The 24,363-nt window shown below is 46.6% G+C and overlaps 2 protein-coding genes across 3 annotated transcripts in view; both read right to left on the reverse strand.

The window, feature by feature from the left end:
- yju2b (YJU2 splicing factor homolog B) overlaps nucleotides 1–9,665 on the reverse strand; it is a 53,840-nt gene extending 44,175 nt beyond the window's left edge. Inside the window, exon 1 of the mRNA XM_033012138.1 lies at nucleotides 9,557–9,665. The gene's annotated coding sequence lies outside the window, so the exon portion shown is untranslated. The remainder of the gene's footprint in view (nucleotides 1–9,556) is intronic.
- The window catches only part of LOC116966017 (sphingosine 1-phosphate receptor 2-like), a 33,100-nt gene extending 23,384 nt beyond the window's left edge, over nucleotides 1–9,716 (reverse strand). Inside the window, exon 1 of one of the 2 annotated variants that reach the window (XM_033012139.1) lies at nucleotides 9,557–9,716. The gene's annotated coding sequence lies outside the window, so the exon portion shown is untranslated. Of the gene's footprint in view, nucleotides 1–8,903; nucleotides 8,929–9,556 lie in introns of those variants that run through there. The other variant, XM_033012140.1, reaches the window with a different exon arrangement.
- Between the last annotated feature and the right edge of the window lie 14,647 nt (nucleotides 9,717–24,363).

Consider the following 24,363-nt stretch of genomic DNA (forward strand, 5'->3'; position numbering starts at 1 on the left):
GAGAGATGAAGTGGGATCTGTTGGAAAGGTAGGAATGGAGCCAGCTGAGTGCAGTACCTTCGATACCGAGGTCTTTGAGTCTGGTGAGCAGGATGTTATGGCTCACGGTATCGAAGGCTGCACTCAGGTCGAGGAGGATGAGGATGTTGAGGGAACCGGTGTCAGCAGAGGTGAGGAGGTCATTGAGGACTTTGAGGAGAGCGGTTTCTGTGCTATGGAGGGGGCAAAAACCAGATTGGAGGGGTTCGAGTAGGTTATTGGCATATCCTTAATGCTTACCTGATTTTGCAAACCTGGTCATTAAATGCTGGGACTCTTATGATCCAGAGCTCAATATTTATAAGGAATGCACTGCAGTGAATCAACTCCACTTACCGACATTCATATGGAGTAGAAAAAGTCACAAAGTGCAGGAGTAACTCAATGGGTCAGGCAGCATCTCCAGAGAACATGGATAGGTGACATTTCGGATGAGACCCTTCAAGGGTCCTGACGAAACGTCATCCATTCAAGTTCTCAAGAGATGCTGCCTGGCCCATTGAGTCAGTCCAGCACTTTGTGTCTATTTTTGTAAACCAACATCTGCAGTTGCTTGTGCGTCCACACACAAGGAGGATCTGTATTTCACATCCCAGAACAAGGCTCCTGTTACCATGTTATAGTGTGTTTATCAGAAAGTATTGGATAGAATTAGAGTGGGTGGTAGAGTATGAGGTGTGAAATATATCACTTGTACCTGATGCCTTCTATTGTGTAGGAAGGAACTGCAGATGCTGGTTTATATCGAAGATAGACACAAAATGCTGGAGTGACTCAGCGGGTCAGGCAGCATCTCTAATAATAATAATAATGGATGGGATTTATATAGCGCCTTTCTAATACTCAAGGCGCTTTACATCGCATTATTCATTCACTCCTCAGTCACACTCGGTGGTGGTAAGCTACTTCTGTAGCCACAGCTGCCCTGGGGCAGACTGACGGAAGCGTGGCTGCCAATCTGCGCCTACGGCCCCTCCGACCACCACCAATCACTCACACACATTCACACACAGGCAAAGGTGGGTGAAGTGTCTTGCCCAAGGACACAACGACAGTATGCACTCCAAGCGGGATTCGAACCGGCTACCTTCCGGTCGCCAGCCGAACACTTAGCCCATTGTGCCATCTGTCGTCCCAAATCTCTGGGGAGAAGGAATGGGTGACGTTTCGGGTCGAGACCCTTCTTCTCTTCCCTCACCTTGGTTAGGAATTAGGCACCTCTTGGCGTTGTTTCGGGTTTCTACCTTATTCCCACCCCCAATCCTGTTCCCCTCTTCCCTCCACTCTCGGGCAGTAGTTGGTGTCTACAATCTGTGGACATGAGCAATAGCAGTCAATGCATTGTGGATCCTCCTAACTTTCAACTACCTTACTTGTACAGCATACCTCTCCACCCATTCCTGATAGCCTTTCTCTCGTCTGAACAGCAGCATGTCTATCACCCTCAGGCCATCGTCATTTTGTGCTCCCCCCTCCCCCCCCATAGTTATCGTGAAGGACATGTCCCCAAAATAATCCAATGGGATTCATCTCTGGATTTGTACATGATTTCAGTGAATGTGAATGTGAAACAGAATCAGAAGTAGACCTTTCACACAGCAGACTTTTGGGTCTGCCTTTTGTATATTACTGAGGGTTTAGAGCAAAATTAAATATTCTTCCGAGCAGTGTGGCTTATATTGTAGCATTATGCTGGATGGGTGCAAGAGACTGGAAGTAACTCAGTGGGACATGAAACATTTTTGGAGAGAAGGAATGGGCGACGTTTCAGGGCGAGACCCTTCTTGGGTCCTGGAGCTGACCTGGCGCTGAGCCTGGAGCTGACCCGAAACATCATCCACTTCTTCTCTCCAGAGATGCTGCCTGTCCCGCTGAGTTACTCCAGCATTTTGTGTCTATCTTCAGTGTAAACCAGCATCCGCAGTTCCTTCCTACACATAAAGAAAATCTTGTGCTTCAAAGCAGGCGTCTATTTTTGTAACATGACTTGGTGGTAGTGGGTAAAATAGTAATACTTTGTGTACCTTATGTGTGCTAACCTGATAAAGAATCCCTTTGAAGATGCAAGAATGTGTGATTGAACAAAATGTGTGACTCATGCATGCTTTAAGTTGTGGAATTCGACTTATCAGACAGGACAGATTGCATTCAAATGCTCAGAAGAGCCTGACTGGTCGGGCAGATGAACTCGAGTCATTAAGCAGCACATGGGATCGTGTTTGTTTTGGCCGTACAAGATGTTGGTGAGGCTGCACTTGGAATATTTTGTCCCCATTTTGGTAGTCATTCAATAGGAAAGCCGTGATTAAGCTAGAGAGGGTGCAGAAAGGATTCACAGGGATGATAGCAGGACTGGAGCAATTGAGTTATAAGGAGTGATTGAAATGTTTCTCTGGAGTGAAGGAGTCTGAGGGTGACCTTCTAGAGGTTTAGAAAATCATGAAGGTACGGTAGGTATCACAGTCTTTTTCCAATGGTAAGGGAGTCGAAAACTGGAGGGGATCAGCCACGTGGGTGATCCATCTGCTTCCTCCCAAGTCTCATCACGGAATTCCAGCTTCAGCCAATTCACTTTACTCCATGCAACGTCAAGCAATAACTGAGAACATAGTGGGAGCCCACTGTTGTACATAGTAGACCTGCTACCTCAGCCCTTAGTGTGTTGTGAACAGGAAAATCTGGGAGGAGTTGTCAGTGATGCAGGGAGAATTTTTAAAAATAGGATTAGGGTCAGTGGATACTTGATTGCTAATGTGGACTCAGTGCGCCAAAGTGTGTTTTACCATGTTGTATTGCTGTCTGAACACAGGATACAGCAAATGACAGGAAATCAAACTAAATCCTAGCTACAGTACTGAAGACCTGTATAGATGTAGCTGTCTCTCTGACCAGGTTGCTCCTATATATTACAACAAAATGTGAACAATTAGGCAGGTATGTCCTATTTACAAAAAGGACAATTCCTGACCCAACTATTTACCACAAAGTGAATCTATGTTAATTCATCAGCAGAGAGGGGAAAGTTATTGACAGTGCTGCAAATTGGCACTTACTCACCAAGAACAAGCTCAATCTTGCCAAATGTTGGGTTTCCCCCCCGAACTAATTGGCCTCAGACTTAATCATAGCCCTGGTCCAAACATATGACTGTTGTTGATATCAAGGCAGCATTTAACCAAATGTGGCATTAAAAGAGCTCTGGTAACACTGAAGCCAATAAACATACTGCATAAAGGTAGATGGTTGTGTTTATTGGATGTCAAACATCCTAGTCCCAGGACCACACAGGAGTACTTTCTCAGGGCAGTGCCCTAATCTAAACCATCTTCAGTTGGTTTACTAATGTTCTGGCAAAGGGTCTTTGGTCTGAAATCTTAGCTGTATTTCTCTACCCACAGATGCAACCTGGCTCCTGAGTACTTCCAGGATTTTCTGCTTTTAGTTTAGACCATGCTTCCATCAAAACATCATTAATGCACAGTATTTGTCAATTCACAACCCCGTGGAAAATGAAATAGTCTATACAGGCATGTAGCAGGACCGAGACAACATTCAGATACTGACTGAAACTGGCAAGTAGTATACTCACCACAAATAAATCAGGAAATAACCAACAATAGTCTAACCGTGTATTCTTGAGCTCACCACTGCTGAGTCCCCTATTACCTACATCCTGGAGGTCAGCATTGACCACAAACTCAAGAGGAACAGCAACACAAGTACTGTTCCAACAATGGAGGTGATAGAAGGAAACAAGGTGCTGGAGTAACTCAACGGGCCAGGCAGCATCTCTGGAGAAGATGGATAGGTGACATTTCAGGTTGGGACCCTTCTTCAGACTACAATGGAGGTCATAGGTTGGGTATCCTGCAGCAAGCAAATCACCTCCTAACTGCCCCACAGCATCTCCACCATCACCACATGTACAGCACAAGTAATGGGATAGTCTCCACTTACCTGGATAAGTGCAACATCAACAATGTTTAAGGAGAACAAAGCTGTCCTGCTTGGGGTCATCCCAAGCACCACATTGAACATTCTTCCCCTCTACTATGAGTGTAGCATGGTTGAAATGCAAACTGCAAAGCTGTTATTCACCTAGACTGGCAATACTAGCCAAGCTTAGAACTTCTGTGATGGGCAAGGATGACAAGTACCTTGCAGCACCATTGACTGCACGTAGTCCTCTTAGTCTACAGTGTCTTGGAAATATATCAGTGCCCTGGGTCTAAATTCCAGTAATCTCTACACCAGATATTATGGGAACATAGAAATAGAATAAATCAAAAACGGTTTTCCCCAATAGATATAATTATATTTAGAGACATGGTTGACAGTCAATATTTGAGCCAGGGTGGAAATGTCCAACAGTCGAGGGCATAGCTATAAGGTGAGAGAGGGGGAGTTAAATGGAGATGTGCAGGGCACGATTTTTATTAATGCAGTGGTGTGGGCCTGGAAAGCATTGTAAACGGTGGAGGCAGACACAAGGCGTTTAAGAGGCTTTTAGATAGGCACATGGAATTGCATAGATTAGAGGGATATGGATCATGTACAGACAGATGAGATCAGTTTAACTTGGCTCATTTAACAGTCTCGTGGGGCACATTCCTGTGCTGTACTGTTCCACATGTTTCAACACTTAGATATCTCTAAACTTCACTCATATCCATTATATTTCATAATTCATAAGTAGTAGGAGAAGAATTAGGCCATTCGGCCCATCAAGTCTACTCCGCCATTCAATCATGGCTGATCTATCTATCTCTCCCTCCTAACCGCATTCTCCCTCCTTCTCCCTATAACCTCTGACACCCGTATTATCCATTTAGATAATAAGCCACCTCGTGATTCCTTACTTGAAGTGTATGACCCCAATCTTCCTCACACTAAACTCCATTTGCCAGGTTCTCAGCCAATCAATCAATCTATCAATATCCTACTGCAGAATCACAATGCGTCCTAACATGCTTTGTGGTTAACAAGAATTTTAAACCATGTGCAAGGTCTTGCTGAAACCCATTTCTGTTCTGTTGGAGCTGTTCTTTTTTACAGATAAGAAATGAGACACAGCTAGCAGGCTTTAGGAATCCTTGCCTGAACAAACAAAACAGAACAACTGCACCCAACTGCCCTCGCTTGGTGCAGATATTACAGACATTATGGATTGTGATAAACTACACACAAGGACAGATAATGTGGCCATTTGGAGCTCAATAGTGGGGACCATCAAGCAAGTGACTGATAAACTGTCCCAAGAAGTTAACACTTACTGATCAATTATACTGAGAATCTGAAATCTTGCTAATGGCTCTACCCACACATGGGTATGCATGCAGACTGCAATTGCGTTGCCATGCAGACGTATCTTGTATACAATTGATGGGGAACATGAAGAAAACTAGATACAAGCATGCAATAAGCCACACAGAATGCCCTTTACAAAGGTATCTCAGTTGCCTATACATTTTCTTAGCGAAACACTGCTCATGATCATTTGCTCTTCCATGATTCATAAATAGTTTGCCACCAATATTTCCTGCAAATCAAGTAAATATTAGGATTGAGCTGAACTGTGAAAGTTTAATCTGCTCTCAGTCAACTCCACACAGGCGTTTCTGAAGGATCGGTAGGTCAATTGCTTCAGTAAATCGCTCTTGAATAAGTGGTGGGAGAATCAGGGGAGAATTGATGCGTGTGTGAAAAAGAATAGTCTGAAAGGAAATGAGTGGGGGATTGGGATTATTCCAAGTACCAGCATAGACTTAATCTGCTGAAAGGATGAACTAGCTAAATATTAAATTAAATGTAGAAGCAGGGTCTAATTACGAGTTCAGTTTAATGTTCCTAAATGCCCCTCATTGAAAATGTTCTGATATACCCCACTTCCACCACCACATTTCTCACTCCTCACTCTTATGCTTCAGTCATTAAGGTTTCTGTAGGTGGATCCCCTGTTCATTCTCTCTAGACACTGCCATAGGAAAAACGATCTCAGGCAGTATAGAGGCATGACACTTCATGGGCTGCAGAACTTTTTCCATGAAATTAAATGGGTTTCAGTCAAATAGAAGAGTCAGGTTTTGAAGTGGTAAAAAGGCCAGATCAAAAGTTAGATATTAAGAGGTGGCTGTTCCACGCTGAGTATTTGAGCGCTGGAATAAGCCTCAATCTCATGGAGTGAACACTGATCAGTATACAGGGTTGCTTCGAGTGTGCCCTGTGCCTCTGGTCACCTTGTGCAAAAGGACATCAGTTCGAGAGGGCTGGATGAGGGCCATCAAATCATGGCTTCTCTCACGATTACAACTTTAATAAGTAGTAGCAATCTGCTAACGCATCAGAGTTAGTAATTACATATAATCGACACATAACCACATCTAGGACATGGAAATTCCCCCTTTAAGTCTTCAAATTACTGCTAATTTTACACATTACATTCAGAGCACCTGTGTAGCTGAATTCTGCCACCAATCTCCATTCTCACTCATGACACACTGACCCCAAAACACTCAGCTTTAGGTTGACCTCTAGGGAGGAGTTTCAGGGTGTCCATGGGAACAGCAGGGTAATTCCTCCCATGACCTTGCCTCCTCCCTGACCCCAGTTCTCAGCCTCGGCCTTTAATCTCCTGCCTACCTCCCCTGGCACCTTCCACTCTCAATGGGAACCTTCAGGAACCATTCCACTTTATCTGGAACAATCTTCCTGGTTTAACACTGCCCCCCATTTCCCCAAAACTTAAACCTCCCCCTGCTATGTTGTCCCCATCACCCAAGGCTCTGCAGATGCAGCTGTTGCAATATACAATGGCAATTTGTAACTCTTTTAGACATTTAGCAAAATAAGATCACAGGACAGATGAGCAGAATTAGGCCATTCGGCCCATCGAGTCTATGCCACCATTTGATCATGAATGATTTATTTATCCCTCTCAACCCCATTCTCTTGCCTTCTCTCCATAACCTTTGACGAATTCTTGATTTGCAAGAACGTCAATCTCCGCTTTAAAATACCTAATGACGGCCTCAACAGCCGCCTGTGGCAATGAATTCCACAGATTCATCACCCCCTGGCTAAAGAAATTCCTCCTCATTTCCATTCTAAAAGATACCTCCTTTTATTGGGAATCTATACCCTCTGGATGTAAACTCCCCACATTCATTCTATCTAGGCCCCTCCATATTCAGTAGAAAATTCCCTAGTGTACATCCAGATAAGGTGGTAGGTTTAAAAGGAGCATCTGAAGGGATGAGAGGTCGAGAGTTGGGGGAATGGAAGTCCAGAGTTGAAGGCCTTGGTTCATACTTCTCTAACTTCATATAGCCCTTGCCTTCCCTCTCTCCATCCCCTTCCCAGTTCTCCCACCGGTCTTACTGTCTCCGACTACGTTCTATCTCTGTCCCGCCCCCTCCCCGACATCAGCCTGAAGAAGGGACTCGACCCTAAACGTCACCCATTCCTTCTCTCCAGAGATGCTGCCTGTCCTGCTGAGTTATTCCAGCTTTTTTGTGTCCATGTTCGGTTTAAACCAGCATCTGCAGTTCCTTCCTGCACATAACATTATGGTCTGGTCTGGTCACTATTGAGGCACAATGTTTATTTTGTATCTTCCAATTCGAATGGCTCACCAACATCATCCAGCTACCAAGACAGATGTGTACAACAATTCGTTCTTCCCCCGCACAATTAAAGCATGGAATAATCTTCACCCTACCATAGTTACCCAACCAGATGCAACTACATTTAAGGTAGCTCTTTCTTCCCAAAAACCCTCTCTGGGTTAAGTCCTCCCTCCACCACCTCCAGTTTAAATTCCATTTGGAATATTTTGGAGTATCATGAAACCAAGACCTGCAAGGTCACCCAAGCTTCGCTTCGCCCCCTTTGTAGACAACGCTCCTTCCTCAGCCGTAGTTTTTGGCACACGGCGCTTCTTCGCTCCCTCCACTCTTCCCACCGCGGCGCCGTCCCTCCAAATATGTGCCATCCCTCCCCTCTGTCTCTGCTTATAGTGTAGCACCGCTTCAAGAACGCCCCTCTCTCTAACAGAGCGCCCCCCTCCCCGGGGTAGTGCTCTCGCTGCGAGAACTAGAGTCTGGATAATGGACCTTTTCCTCTAATTGCCTGTGAAGGAGAGTTACATATTTCTGGATTTTAAACCCCATTCCAAGTTGTGAGTCCACAGGGCTCTGGGGAAACGAGCTGGCTCTGACGAAAAGCCAGATGTGGCGAATCGTCTCCGAGATTTACCATCACGTCCCTCTCCAGCGCCGCGCAGCCTTCCCCAGTTGGCGGGGTCTTTGTCTGAGATCATTCTCATCCCCACCCTCCTGTGACCAAGCGCACACAGAACACAGAGACTGCGAAGCCGTTCAGCCCCTCCCATCCGTACTACCTCTCACCAGACTGTCCGACTCTTTATTCAATTACCGCTTTACAGGGGCCGATTACGCGCCTGGTCCAACACAAAGCTGCCAACCTGAGGTTGAATATTAACCATTGACATCATAGTGGAAGCGAGTGGGGCAGGGCCGGGCGTGGAGTCCTTCCAAACTTCCGAAACGCCAGGCTTTTTAGACTTATTGTCCTCCTAAACAGACACACACCCCATCCCGAGCCACCATTAGACGGTGGGATAGGTTCTTGCCCCAATAGCTATCGATCCGCCTTCACTTATCGGAGATTTGAACCAAATCACTTCACGCAGGGAAGACAACCAACCTTATTTTCTTTTCTTCGGGTCAACCCCCCGGAGCTCGAATTCTCCCCCCTCCCCCCAATCTAATGCTCCAAGTGTTTTTAAAGAACGTCTTTGGCCATTATTTCAATTCCCCTGTAGAGCCTCCATCCCCTCTACTCACGCTGTAGGCTTCACTATGGGCGCGGGCTCTCCACTCAATGGCTAACCGGGGCGAAAGCGACTGAAACCGACGGTCAACACGGATAGAGAGAGAGGGGGGGGGGGTGGAGAGAGAGAGAGGGGGGGGGGGGGGTGGAGAGAGAGATAGGGGGGGGGGGGGTTGAAGAGGGAGGGGGGTGGGAGGAGAAGGTGTATATTCATGTAATGTAACAGCACTGTTGTGTCTTAGAAACAATTTAAATCTAAACATTTAAACTCCAGTCTGGAGAGGAAGGGGGGAAAGAGGTCGGTCCCCGAATAACCTACAATCTCTCCTTCCACACAACAGATCTATCCCACTGACCCCTTTTCACGTTCACATTTTTTTTTTTTTTACCTTCTCAACCGATTGCCAAAACTAAAGCGATTCCCCAAAAGAAAAGTGCAGGCAGCGCCTGTGAGCAGTTGTTAAACTGGTTGTAAACTGTCCAGATGTTTGCCTTACTGAGACATTCCATACTGCGAGTGTGTTGAACATTGCCCGCTGCCTTCAGCGTGAAATGTTTCAACTGTGGACAATGGCGAGTGGTTTCATGGACCTCGGCCGTTTACAGGGGAGGTTGTCATGGTCTAATGTGGAGGAACTGCGAGACAATCAGTAACAGAGTGACTTACCGTGAATCTACTCCGGCGCTCGCCGCTGGACTCATTGAAGGTTCCTGCTGCATTCGAGCAGCTCGGCTTGAAGTTTGCCCGGACCCTCCCCACATGCAGTCTGTCAGAGAGGGGCTAGGAGGAGGGGGTTTCTGGAGTATCACAGAAATACAGTGTCTGCGGAGTAAATCAGGGCGGTCTCGTTCAGATTGGATTGGGATTGGACAGCCAGGCGTGCGGGGGTGGGAAGCAGATTCGTTCCAGTCCCTCGCTACAGCTGGCCGCCTGCGTATAACTTTCCGATTCCTAAACTGCCTCTCCGTCGCTCCTCCTCCCACACCGCCCTCACCTGGAAACATCGCCCTCACCCCCACACTCAAACCCTCTGCTCATCGCCACCTCTCCTCCTCCCTCTCCCCACCCCCACTCCCTCTCCCCATCCCCCCTCCTCTCCCCCCCTCCCCCTCCTCCCCCTCTCCCCCCTCCCCTCTCCCTCTCCCCCTCCTCCCTCTCCCCCCCCTCCTCCCCCCCCCTCTCCTCCCCTCCTCCCCCTCCTCCCCCTCTCCCCCTCCCCCCTCCTCCCCTCCCCCCCCCCCCCTCCCCCCCCTCCCCCCCCTCCCCCCTCTCCCTCCCTCCCCCCCCCCCTCTCCTCCCCCCTCCTCTCTCCCCCCCCCCTCCTCCCTCCCTCTCCCCCCTCCTCCTCCCCCCCTCCTCCCTCTCCCCCTCCTCCCCCTCCCTCTCTCCCCTCCTCCTCTCCCCTCTCTCCCCCCCCCTCCTCCCTCTCCCACCCCCCCCCCCCTCTCCACCCCTCCCCCTCTCCCCCCCCCTCCACCCCCCCCTCCCCCCCTCCTCCCTCCCCCCACCCCTCCCTCCCCCCCTCTCCCTCCCGCCCACCCCTCCCCCCCCCCCCCTCTCCTCCCTCTCTCCCCCCACCCCCCCCTCTTCCTCTCCCTCTCCCTCTCCTCCCTCTCCCCCCCCCCCCTCTCCCCACAACACCTCCTCCCTCTCCCCCCCCCCCCCCCCCCCCCCCCTCTCTCTCCCCTACACCCCCCCCCCTCCTCCCTCCTTCTCAAGTCTGCCCTGCCATTTAATATGAAGATATACACAAAATGCTGGAATAACTCAGCGGGACAGGCAGCATCTCTGAAGAGAAGGAATGGGTGATGTTTCGAGTCGAGACCCTTCTTCAGACTTATCCGAAACGTCACCCATTCCTTCTCTCCAGAAATGCTGAGTTACTCCAGATTTTGTGCCTATCTTCATATTGAATGGCAGGGCAGGCTTGAGAGGCCGAGTGGCCTGCTCCTGTTCTCGCACACAGTTGCTGACTGACCCACCGAGTAACTTCCAACATTTTCTGTTGTTACTCTAAGGCGGGGTTCGTAAAGTACTTACCTTGCAGATATTTGTAATAATAACACGAATACACGGAAATGTCTATATCAATTTCCTCTCCAGACTGGAGTTTAAATGTTTAGATTTAAATTGTTTCTAAGACACAACAGTGCTGTTACATTACATGAATATACAACTTCTATTTATTTATAGGATTAAACCCAAACCATCAACAAAAAATATTTCTCAGGATTAAATCAGACTCTCAGCCTTTGGTTGGCGACATTTGAGTAGATTTATAAGATGAATCCACCCAATTCCCATGCCTCTGTCTCTGTAGCTTTCCCATTATAGGCCCCATCAGTGACTCCTAATTGCCCCTCCCAGCTCCCAACCTCCCGCTGTTTCTTTCTCCCCCTCCTTGCTCGCTCTTAAAGGGACAGCCCGCTGTTAATGTGAAAGATAGCCACACAAAAAGCCGGAGTAACTCAGCGGGTCGTGCAGCATATGTGGAGTGTATGGACAGGCAATGTTTAGGGTCGGGACCCTTCTTCAGACAATCTGAAGCAAAGATCCTATAGCTATAGCATCTTTGGTCTGAAGAAGTGTGCCTATCCGCGATGTCTTCCCTCCCCAGATGCTGCCTGGCCCGCTGAGTTCCTCCTGCACTTTGTGTTATGATTTAAGATTTGTTTGTCCATTGCATTAATATCACCTTCCCATTATTGAACTAATCGGGAAAATGATTACTCCAGTAGAATATTTACCACCTACTCCATTTTTCACTCTCCCGCAAGTCAAGATAAAATATTCAGGAAGGAACTGCAGATGCTGGAAAATCGAAGGTAGATAAAATTGCTGGAGAAACTCAGCGGGTGCGGCAGCATCTATGGAGCGAAGGAAATAGGCAACGTTTCGGGCCGACAAGATAAAATATTGCCAGACACATGTTCACTCTTCCATTACTTACAGAGCATCTTTCCCACGCTGCTGGATCACAGGGGCACGGACAGCGAAACATTGAATCAGCCTTTTCAATACCACATGTTATTGAATTAATAGGTCCCTCTCTGCTGCACTGAAAGAGTCTTTCTCACACGTGAACTACTCGTAACCCCTTATGCAAGCTAACCAAAATAGGTCAGCTCCACGTGCTAATACACATATAGGTCGTAAAAACCACAGAGCATCAGCGTTTTAATTGCACAGACAACAGAAACCAAACGGGGCAAAAATAAATAGACCACAACACGACCAATGATAACAACATCAACCTGAATGTTAAATATCCCACAGCCATTCATATAGATTTCGTATTCTCTGAGATATTAATAAAGGAACATTGAATTTGGAAAGTATTAGACAGAGGATGCATTATACACAAAGGAGCACACAGGCTGGAATGTGTTACACACTGGACAATGCAGCCTAGAGTCCTTCAATGGAAGATGAACACTGAATGAACAGAGAGCTTGTAGCCTTGGGGGAAGGGAAGAGAGAATCTGCTCCTCTAAATGAAGACAGAGAAAGCCCAGCATCCTGAGCCTGCCCTGTGGGAAAACAGACACTTGGGACTTTAAACTTTAGATTTTAAGAGATGCATTGTGGAAACAGGCCCTTCGGCCCACCGAGTCTGTGCCGACCAGCGATCCCCCCGTACACAAACGCTATCCAACACACTAGGGACAATTTAACAATTTTTTTTTTTTTTTTTATTTTTTTTTTTTTTTAAAAGATAGAAGTAAGGAAAGTAAAGAAGGTGCGCAAGAGTTGTGAAGTGCAGAAGAGTGTTGGGAAAAGAAAGCCCCTTAGAAAAGAAGTTAGAGAAGGAAGTAAAGTAAGAAAGTAGACCCTAGAAAAGAAAGAAAAAGAAAGTAAGGACAATCGCTCTATTATAACATTAAACTCCGCAGAAAGACTACCAACCAAGTCTGTTTTTGTTGTTTTATCTCCCAATGCCAGGTCCTGATACCATTTATTTATTTATTTATTTATTTTTTTAAATTACTATTGCACCTCATGCTTGTAATAGGTCCATAAACGTAGACCACGTCTTTTGGAATTGGTTTGCTTTATCTGCTAAGAGGAATCTCATCTCTTCCAGATGTAATGTTTCAAACATATTTGATATCCACATTTTTATTGTTGGTGTGGGCGCCAATTTAACAATTTTACTGAAGCCAATTAACCTACAAACCTGTACACCTTTGGAGTGTGGGAGAAAACCTGAGCACCAAAGAAAACCCACGCTGTCACGGGGAGCGGGTACAAACTCCGTACAGACAACACCCGTAGTCAGGATCGAACCTGGGTCTCTGGCGCTGGAAAGCAGCAACTCTACCGCTGTGCCACCGTGTTGCCCAAACTGCACAGAGATAACTACCAGCCGTCACATACAACAAATAATCCTCCGACATTATCGCCACCTCCAACGTGATCGCACCACTTGCCACATCTTCCCATCTCCTCCCCTGCCTGCTTTCCTCTCTCCGTAACTCCCTGGTCAATTTGTCCCTTCCCACCCGAACCACCCCCTTTCCTGGCACTTTCCCTTGCAACCGCAGGAAATGCTACACTTGTCGCTTTACCTCCCCCCTTGACTCCATTCAAGGACCCAATCAGTCTTTCCAGGTGTGGCAGAGGTTCACCTGAACCTCCTCCAACCTCATCTATTGCATCCACTGCTCTAGAAGTCAGCTGATCTACATCGGTGAGACCAAGCGTAGGCTTGGCGATCGCTTCGCCCAACACCTCCGCTCGGTTCGCAATAACCAACCTGACCTCCTGGCGACTCAGCACTTCAACTCCCCCTCCCATTACAAATCCGACCTTTCTGTCCTGGGCCTCCTCCATGGTCAGAGTGAGCACCACTGTAAATTGGAGGAGCAGCACTTCATATTTCGCTTGGGCAGTTTACACCCCAGCGGTATGAACATTGACCTCTAATTTCAGGTAGTCCCTACTTTCTCCCTCCCCTTCTCAGCTCTCCCTCAGCCCACTGGCTCCACGCCATCCTTTCTTCTTCCCGCCCTCCCCCTCCCACCCTCACATCAGTCTGAAGAAAGGTTTCACCCGAAACGTTGCCTATTTCCTTTGCTCCATAGATGCTGCCTCACCCGCTGAGTTTCTCCAGCATTTTTGTCTACCAGAGATAACTTTCTCCTGACTCTCAGACTGGAAAAGGGTCTCGACCCAGAAATGCTGCCTGACCCACTGAGTTCCTCCAGTTTTTTCTGTCTATCTTTGGTTTAAACCAGTCTATGCAGTTCCTTCCTACACGGAGATTATTAGGCCACGAGGCTCACCTTTTGCCCCATTTGATCCCTGCAATTCTGAATGCATCTCTGGGGCACAAACCACCTAGGTGCCCTCGATCTTAGTCCATGTAGCTCCATGTCCAGCATATCATTCACCTGCACGTCAGGGGACATGATGCACCTCCACCCAGTGGACACGCCTCTCAACTCCACCCGTTATGATATAACTCTAATTTACAAGGTTAATTCCCGGGATGGCGGGAATGTCATATGCTGAGAGAACGGAGCAGATGGGCTTGTACACTCTGGAGTTTAGAAGGATGAGAGGGCATCTCATTGAAACATATAAGATTGTTAAGGGCTTGGACACGCTAGAGGCAGGAAACATGTTCCCGATGTTGGGGGAGTCCAGAACCAGGGGCCACAGTTTAAGAATAAGGAGCAAGCCATTTAGAACGGAGACGAGGAAACACTTTTTCTCACAGAGAGTGGTGAGTCTGTGGAATTCTCTGCCTCAAAGGGCAGTGGAGGCAGGTTCTAAGGATGCTTTCAAGAGAGAGCTAGATAGGGCTTAAAAATAACGGAGTCAGGGGATATGGGGAGAAGGCAGGAATGGGGTACTGATTAGGGATGATCACATTGAATGGCGGTGCTGGCTCGAAGGGCCGATTGACCTACTCCTGCACCTATTGTCTAATGTCTTTTGTCTAGGGGTGTCAAAAGGAGGATGTGGTTGAGAGGGAAAGATAGATCAGCTATGTGAATGGCGGTGTCGACCCGATGGGCTGAATGGCCTAATTCTGCTCCTATGACTTGTATAATTCATCAGGTCTTCTGTAAACCATGTTTATTAAGTGTTCTCAGTTTGCATATGATATTAGTACGATAAGGCCCTAACTGTGCAGAGATAACTAAACCACGAGGCTGACTGAAATGATACTGAAAGTGGACTCTATCACAGTCTCTCTTTGTGTTCACTTCTGCACACAGCTGGCAACACGTCTGATGAAAAGCAAGACACATTTTTAGCTTTCAAAATTGGTTGTGAAGGTGATGTCAGTTCCTGCCAACCATCTATGCACACAGTGAAATAGAAATGTGCTCTTAATGTGAGACGCACTAACCACAGTCTTCGTCAGACTGTTCCATTGACACCGACACTCAGATCAAAATTAGTAACTAAGGCCAGAACATGAAACGTAGTTCCCAAGACATAATCAGGTTAGTATCAGAGGATATGATTCAGCATCAGTGTGAGGTGATGCGGTTTGCCCAAACAAGATGGCACGGCACAGTGGCGCAGCGGTAGAGTTGCTGCCTTACAGCGCCAGAGACCCGGGTTTCATCCTGACTACGGCCACTGACTTTATGGAGTTTGTACGTTCTCCCCATGACCGCATGGGTTCTCTCCAAGATCTTCGGTTTCCTCCCACACTCCAAAGACGTACAGGTTTGTAGCTTAATTAGCTTGGTATAAGTGTAAATTGTCAATGTAACTGGAAGAGAGTTGCTTGTGCCAGGGTATGCATCTGCAAAGATCACACCTGTGGTGCTGAATGCAAGAATCTGCAACACTTCAATATGGGTGACCGTTGCTGAAATCAACTACGTCCGCTTCAGCCCAACAGTTTCATGCTTGATGTTCAGAGATATGTTGAGCCCAGGCTCTGACCCTTCAGCCCATCTAGTCTGCACCAACTGTCAAGCACCAATGTACACCAATCCAACACTAATCCCATTGACTGTTCTCTCAATTCCTCCCAGATTCTACAACCCACTCACACACCAAATATCCCCTGGTGTGTAGGTGAGTGGTGGAATGTGGAGGGGCGGGGGAAAGTTGGTGGGGATGTGAAGAGAATAAGATGGGATTTTGTGTGGAACATGGAGCACACAACAAGGAACAGCAAGCTCTTCAGGCCATGGTGTTTGTGCCAAACATGATGCCAAGGTCTACTAATTTCAGCTGCCTGCACATCATCCACATCCCTCCATTCCCTGCATATCCATGTGTCTAACTAAAAACCTTGTAAATGCCGCTACCATATCTGCCTCCACCACTGCTACTCTATCTATTCCAAATGTATTGGCAGACAGTCCGTCTCTGTGTTTTCTGTGAGATTGGATCACACAATTAGCTATTGATAATGCAGAGGAAGCCATTTGGCCCACCATTTTGTGCTTTGTGACTAATTCCGTATGGCCTATAGCCTTGTATGCTGTGGCATATCAGCTCAGCCAAATATAGAAGGGTTTCCTCCTGAATTTGTTAGTTTAGTTAAGTTTAGTTTAGTTACATTTATTGTCAAGCGTACTGAGGAACAGTGAAAAGCTTTATGTTGCGTGCTAACCAGTCAGCTGAAAAACAATACATGATTACAATCGATCCATTTGCAGTGTATAGATGCATGATAAGGGAATAACGTTTAGTGCCAGGTAAAGCCAGCAAAGTCCGATCAAGGATAGTCCGATGGTCATCAACAAGGTTGATAGTAGTTCAGGACAGCTGGGCAGAAACTGTCCCCAACACTGGTGGTGTGCATTTTCACACCTCTAAACCTTTTGCCCGATGGGAGAGGGGAGAAGAGGGAGTGGCCAGGGTGTGACTTGTCCTTTATTATGCTGCTGGCCTTGCCGAGGCAGCATGAGGTGTAGATGGAGTCAACAGAAGACAGTCATAGAATGGAGCCTTAGAGTCATACAGAATGGAAACAGGCCCTTCGGCCCAAATTGATCATGCCGACCACGATGCCCCATTTACACTAGTCCTACCTGCTCGCTTTTAGCCCACATCCCGCTAAACCTTTCCTATCTATATACCAAGTCTTAGTGAGTTCAAGACCCCCACCAGCCTCTGGGTGAAAACATTTTCACCTCCTCTTTAATCCTTTACACTTTTATTTCTTTATTCCCCAATTAAGCACCGCAATGATCCAATCTCCCTCATGATATTTTCTGTCCTCTCTCCAGTACTTTCATATCCCTCTAGTGGTGTGCCCACCAGAACCCTGCAGTGTGACCCAACCACCATTTTTATGATGTTCCAGCAAAACCTATTGGGCATAAGTAGAAATCAGAAAAACTGCAGATGTTTCAGACTGGTCTGTTGAAGGATCCCAACCCAAAACGTCACCTACCCATGTTCTCCAGAGATGCTGCCTGACCTGCTGGGTTACTCCAGCTTTTTGTGTCTCCTAATGTGAGGAAGGACATCCTTGTGATTGAGGCAGTCCAGCGTAGGTTCACCAGATTGATCCCTGGGATGGCGGGACTGTCATATGAGGAAAGATTGAAAAGATTGGGCTTGTATTCACTGGAGTTTAGAAGGATGAGGGGGCCTTATAGAAACATATAAAATTATAAAAGGATTGGACAGGCTAGATGCAGGAAAAATGTTCCCAATGTTGGGCGAGTCCAGAACCAGGGGCCACAGTCTTAGAATAAAGGGGAGGTCATTTAAGACTGAAGTGAGAAAATACGTTTTCACCCAGAGAGTTGTGAATAATGGATTTAAGAGAGAGTTAAATAGAGCTCTAGGGGCTAGTGGAGTCAAGGGATATGGGGAGAATGCCAGTGCATTCCTGGTATGGCAGGGGTTATTGATTGGGGACGATCAGCCATGATCGCAATGAATGGCGGTGCTGGCTCGAAGGGCCGAATAACCTCCTCCTGCACCTATTTTCTATGTTTCTATCTTCGGTTTAAACCAGCATCTACAGTTCCTTCCTACACATTCCCTTCTCATGTATCTATACACTGTAAATGGATCGATTGTAATCATGTATTGTCTTTCTGCTGACTGATTAGCACGCAACAAAAGCTTTTCACTGTATCCCGGTACACGTGACAATAAACTGAACTAAACAGAAGTGAATAAAGAGTTCTCTTTCATAAAGTCGGATAATTCTGGGGAGGAAGAGCTGGTATTTGTGCTTCCTCCACTGGCCTCCCAGCTGTGCCTGTGTGAAATGAGACCCAGCATTTGAGTGCCGGTTCACAAAAAAATCTACATCCACTGAATTGAGACGAACACAGAGGCAGTTGCAGTTGCTTCCTAAATCTACTGCTCCACAGACCAACCCCTGGGTAGATAGAGGAAGAAATAAATCACGTGGAATTGTGGAAAGTCCCTCAGAAGAACTTCATTCTTTTTGTTTAGCAGCTGAATTATTTTCATTCATAATATGAAAATGAAATCTTCTCAATCTGGGTTTTTCCCAATCTATTTTTTAATTTCTTTAACCAGATTGGGAATGTAAGTGTGTTTCTTAGAGCTCTCTGCCAGTGCATTCCTGATGTGGTCAGGGTATAACTTTCCTGCACCTTGTCCAACACGTAGGAAAGTACCCTGGCATTGTCTAAACTGGTGCTGTCAGCGTGGAGTTTGCATGGCTCCTCCCCAATCCCAAAGATACACAGATTGGTAAATTAATTGGCTACAAGTGTGCAGGTAAATTGCCTCAAGTGTCTAGGTAGGAGTTAGAATCTGGATTAAACAAGGAACCGCAGATGCTGATTCACGGAAAAGAGACACAGAGTGCTGGAGTAACTCAGCAGGTCAGGCAGCATCTCTGGAGAATATGAATAGGTGACGCTTCAGGTCGAGACCCTCCTTCAGAATTCTGAAGAATGGTCCAGACCCGAAACATCACCATCCATGTTCTCCAAGGATGCTGCCTGACCCGCTGAGTTACTCCAGCACTCTGTGAAACATTACCTATCCATGTTCTCCACAGATGCTGCCTGACCCGCTGAGTTACTCCAGCACTCTGTGAAACGTTACCTATCCATGTTCTCCACAGATGCTGCCTGACCTGCTGGGTTACTCCAGCACTCTGTGAAACGTCACCTATCCAGGTTCTCCAAGGATGTTGCCTGACCCGCTGAGTTACTCCAGTACTCTATGTCTTTGTTAGAATTTGGCGATACTTGATAGAAATGTAGGGAATCTAAGTGGAGGAGTGTGACTGAGAGCTGGCATGGACTCAAGTGGGCCAAATGGCCTCCTTCTCTGTCATGAGGAATTATGGAAACACTTCACATGCCACCTGGGCTCCCAGGATCTGACTGTGGACAACCTGGAAGGTGAAGGGATATGATACGATACAATACGATAGAACTTTATTTATCCCAGGAGGGAAATTGATCTGCCAACAGTCATGAAAACACAAAAACACAAAATCCATGAAATATGAAATTAGAGTGTAAAGGATTAGGGATGTGTAAAGATTGGGGAGGGGGGGGGAGGGGAGTCAGTCTCAGTCTACCCCACGACAGAAGGGGGAGGAGTTGTACAGTTTGATAGCCACAGGGAAGAAGGATCTCCTGTGGCGTTCTGTCCTGCATCTTGGTGGAACCAGTCTGTTGCTGAAGGTGCTCCTCAGGTTGACCAGTGTGTCATGGAGGGGGTGAGCTGTATTGTCCAGGATGCTCCGCAGTTTGAGGAGCATCCTCCACCTCCAAGACCAACCTCCCGTGAATCCAACTCCAACTCCGCCCCCAGGACGGAGCCAGCCTTCCCCGTGAGCTTGTTGATTCTATTGGTATCCACGGCCTTTGCCCTGCTGCCCCAGCACACGGCAACGAAGAAGATGACACTGGCTACAGGCTGATCTTTCATTCCACATCCCAACGGTTTTGCCCTTCAGTTGTTAGAATCCATAGAAATGAAGCAAAAACCGCTCAGCGAACAGCTGTCCCAGACATGACCCCTGAGCTGCAGAGAGATTTGAGTGGGACAACTGCAGAGGTCAAAAGCTCATCCTGTTTATAGTCCACGTTCCAGCCTGCTTGAGATGCAGTGACAGAGCGACAGAAAGGACAAATACTGCACGCATCCCACTCCCATCCACCACAAGCCAGGATATTAATCAGCACAGGAACCAAATAACCAAAGAACCCTGTAAGCATGGAGGCACAAGGAACTGCAGATAGACACAAAACGCTGGAGTAACTCAGTGGGTCAGGCAGCGTCTCCGGAGAGAAAGAATAGGTGACGTTTCGGGGTGGAACCTTCTTCAAACTGAGAGTAGAGGTGGGGAGGGAGGAAATAAACTGGAGGCGAGGAAAGGCCAGAATAAATCAGGACCAGCAACAGATGACCTCAGGAAAGGTGGAGCCAACAATGGCGCATTGTTGGCTGGGGATAATGTGATAACAAGAGGTATACAGGGATGTGAACAGTAGAACTGGCAGGATGACTAGGGAGGGAATGCAGGAATTACTTGAAATTAGAGAAATCAATGTTCAGACCTGTTATACTTAGCCCACTCTAATCCTTCTTTTGTCTGTAGCCTCCTTTTACTCTGGTATTTCATTTCATTCACATGTTTAAACTATAATGTTTTATTCTTAATGTTCTAATGTTTTATGCTTTATTCTTAATGGTTTGTTGTGTTGTTACTTGAGGGCTTAGCACCAAGGCAATTCTTTGTATGTGTACATACTTGGCCAATAAACTCATTCATTCATTCTCCCCACATTCTTCCCAATTGCCCCCATATACAGTTTTATAGGATTTTGGTTAGGCTGCATTTGACGTTTGTCCCCCAGTTTTTAGAGATACAGCATGGAAACAGGCCCTTTGATTCACCAAGTGCACACCAACCATCGATCACCTATCCACACTGGTTCTATGTTATCCCACTCTCCCATGCCCTACACACTAGGGGAAGTTTACACAGGCCAATTAACCTACAAACCCTATGTAACAAAAAGGAACTGCAGATGTTGGTTTATACCAAAGATAGACATAAAATGCTGTAGTAACTCAGCGGGTTAGGCAACATCTCTGGGGAAAAGGAAAAGGTGATGTTTTGGGTCGGAAGCCTTCTTCAGACCTCTTAGTTTAGTTTAGTTTAGAGGTACAGCACGGAAACAGGCCCTTCGGCCCATCGGGTCCGCGCCGACAAGTGATCACCGCACATTAACACTGTCCTCCACACACTAGGGACAATTTTTACATTTACCAAGTCTATTAACCTACATACCTGTACGTCTTTGGAGTGTGGGAGGAAACTGAAGATCTCGGAGAAAACTCGCGCAGGTCACGGGGAGAACGTACAAACTCCGTACAGTCAGCACCCGTAGTCGGAATCGAACCCGGGTCTCCGGCGCTGTATTCGCTGTAAGGCAGCAACTCTACCGCTGCGCCACCGTGCAGCACTACTTCTTTATCCTTGAAGACTTGTTTAATATTTTTCTCTTTGCCTCTCTCTGCCTCAGAGGGCGGTGCAGGCCAGTTCTCTGGATGCTTTCAAGAGAGAGCTAGATAGGGATCTTAAAGATAATGGAGTCAGGAGATATGGGGAGAAGGCAGGAACGGGGTACTGATTGGGGATGATCAGCCATGATCACATTGAATGCCAGTACTGGCTCGAAGGGCCGAATGGCCTACTCCTGTACCTATTGTCTCTTGTCTATTGTGTGGGTTTTGTGTGTGTCCATTGAAACTACTAGTTCGCATGTCTTTGATATGAGCAAGAGGCCCCAAGAACCTGCAGAAAGCTCACATGGCCACGGAGAACATGCACGCTCCACACAGAGAGCATTTAGGTCAGGGTTGAACCCGGGTTGCTGGTTCCCCTCAATCAATGACTCCTATGCCTCTGCAACGTCAGATTGAAACTTCCATGAGCAGCAAATGTCTTCAATTTAACACTGGGAACAACTAATTTGGCTGAGTGAGATGATGTCTTGAGTCTTGTGAGACCCCAAGATAAGTTGCTGACCTTTTATCAACAGCTACAGTAAAAACCGATGCAGCAAAAACATAAATAAGCAGGAGCAGGACTGGACTGTAGGCCTCTCCACACTGCTCTATCATTTAATAAGAACATGATCTTTGCCTATTCACCACTCCCCTGCTCTCTCCACATACTCCTTCATTCCTTGTGCAGTTTATGCTGGTTTACACTGAAGATAAAGGTTCAAAGGTTCTGGAGAAGCTCAGCAGGACAGGCAGCATCTCTGGAGAGAAGGAATGGGTGACGTTTTGGGTCGAGACCCTTCCTTTGTGCTTCAAGCATGTGTCAATCTTCATCTGTGATACACTGCTGGTCCTGTTAAATTTTGATGTGTTGCTGTTCTCTGGGGCGGAGAATTTAAAAGTCACAGCTCTCCGAAAGTAGAAATTCTTCCCCTTTTTCATCTTAAATGGGCAAACCCTTAATCTGAAACAATGCCCCCAGCAGTGGGCTGTACCTCGGTACACGTGACAATAAAACTAAACTCAATAAACTCAAATAGTAACAATACTAGCCCGAGACCAATATCACAGGTCTAAATGGAGCCACATGCTACCTTTGATTTGACTTGATGGTCCTCACCAGAATATGTCCTCATTGTAATCTTCCTCAGCCCTTCCCTCTACCCAATCATTCCATTCCCCAGATCCTGGCCTCACCTGGATTCCTCTGGCCCTTCATTCACCCTTTAATTCCACTTCCAGCCACCAATTTCCCTCCCAATTTGAAAACAATTTTGCAAACCCACCTCTGACCAAGTCTTTGGTCGCTGTTGCTCAAGGCTCCTTCCTTGGTCCAGAGTTCATCTTCCGATTGTACTCTTCCGAACAACGCACAAATCCACAACTGGCTTGTTACCACTGATTTACTTCTGATGAAAATGGACAGGCTTGGTCTGCTCGCTGACTCTCTCGCTGAGCTGGAGCAGAGTGAACAGACCGTTGACTTACACAATCTGACCTCACCACAACATATCCTAGCATCACTGCTGAAGCAATATCTAACCACCATGTGACTATAACTGGAACAAATTCCCAGGCAACCAGACTTCCTGTGTGCATATATTACTAGATTTTCTCCACTTTCACCCACCATTGTTTGTACCTGTGATCCATGCACGCCTTTCTTGTGCTGTTCAGGGTGCAAATGTGTATATTTTGTATGCAATCTGCCTTCCTAATCAAACAAAAACAAAAAATGTGTGTGTGTATGTGTTTGTATATTTATTTGCCTGTGTGTGTGTGTGTGTGTGTGTGTGTCTGTGTGTGTATGTGCGTGTGTGTGTATGTGTGTGCATGTGCATGTGTACGTGTGCGCGTGTGTGTGTGTATGTAGGTGAAAGTGCGTGTGTGGGTGCATGCACACATGTGTTGGAGTGCTTATGTCTGTATAAGTGTCTCTCTGTGTGTACAAGTTAAGTGTCTGCCTCAGTCTGTCTTTCTGCACCTTTGCATGATTCAATATCACATGTCTCACCTGGTGTATGATCATTTGAGGTTAGGTTACATAAAATTTGACAAGTATTTCCATTTCTCTTTCTGTTTACACAAATTAGGTGTATGGACAATAATGTCCCAGATCACAAGAATATTTTAAACCGGTTCAAAATTGAGTGTTTGGTGTTATATTATCCAGTTGTTTATTCTGCTTCAAATGGATGTAGCGAACAGAGAGACAAACTCCTTGGATAAGAGTCACATATCCAATGCAACTTTGGCAACTTTCATCAGTAGCTCCTTTCTCCTAACGGCTTGACGATAATGCATGCTGCAAAGTAGATTAACAATAGGGTGAATAGTTCTCTTTTACAAATGGGTAATGCACAATTAAAGTCTGCCATCTGAATGAGATGGGCAACCACATTTGTTCAAATCATTCTAAACAAGACACCCGTGTGGATGTCACTTTGTTTTGTCTCACTAACAGGAACTCTGGGCCAACGTTTCACATTAGGTGGATGTATTCAGCTCTGTCTGTGTGTGTGACAGGGACTGTGTGTGTGACAGGGACTGTGTGTGTGACAGGGACTGTGTGTGTAACAGGAACAGTGAGTTTCAGCACAGACTGATGCCTGGAAATTAAATTGCATCTGTCTACAGGTGTTTCATGCTAAAACCCAATATGATCGCTGACAAAACAGTCAAAGCATTGGTCAAAATCCAGTTTGAAATGTTATCAGCATGGATTATATCCTAAAGCAGGGCCTGCTTGGTTCCCGATGAGACTTGCCTCTATTTAGCACCTCACTCAATATGTTGTCATGTACAGTATAAACCAGTGAACACCCTCAGCCCTTAAAGGCACAGCTCGTACTGCAGCAATGTGTGTGATGGCTGTTATAGCTGGCCAGATGCAAGTGGATAACACCAGTCTAGGGTTGCCAACTGTCCCGTATTAGTTGGGACATCCCGTATATTGGGGTTAAGAGGGGAAGCTAGAACAGCCATGATTGAATGACGTAGACTTGATGGGCCAAATGGCCTAATTCTGC

The sequence above is a fragment of the Amblyraja radiata genome, chromosome 35 (genome assembly GCF_010909765.2).
Source record: "Amblyraja radiata isolate CabotCenter1 chromosome 35, sAmbRad1.1.pri, whole genome shotgun sequence".
Taxonomy (NCBI): Eukaryota; Metazoa; Chordata; class Chondrichthyes; order Rajiformes; family Rajidae; genus Amblyraja; species Amblyraja radiata.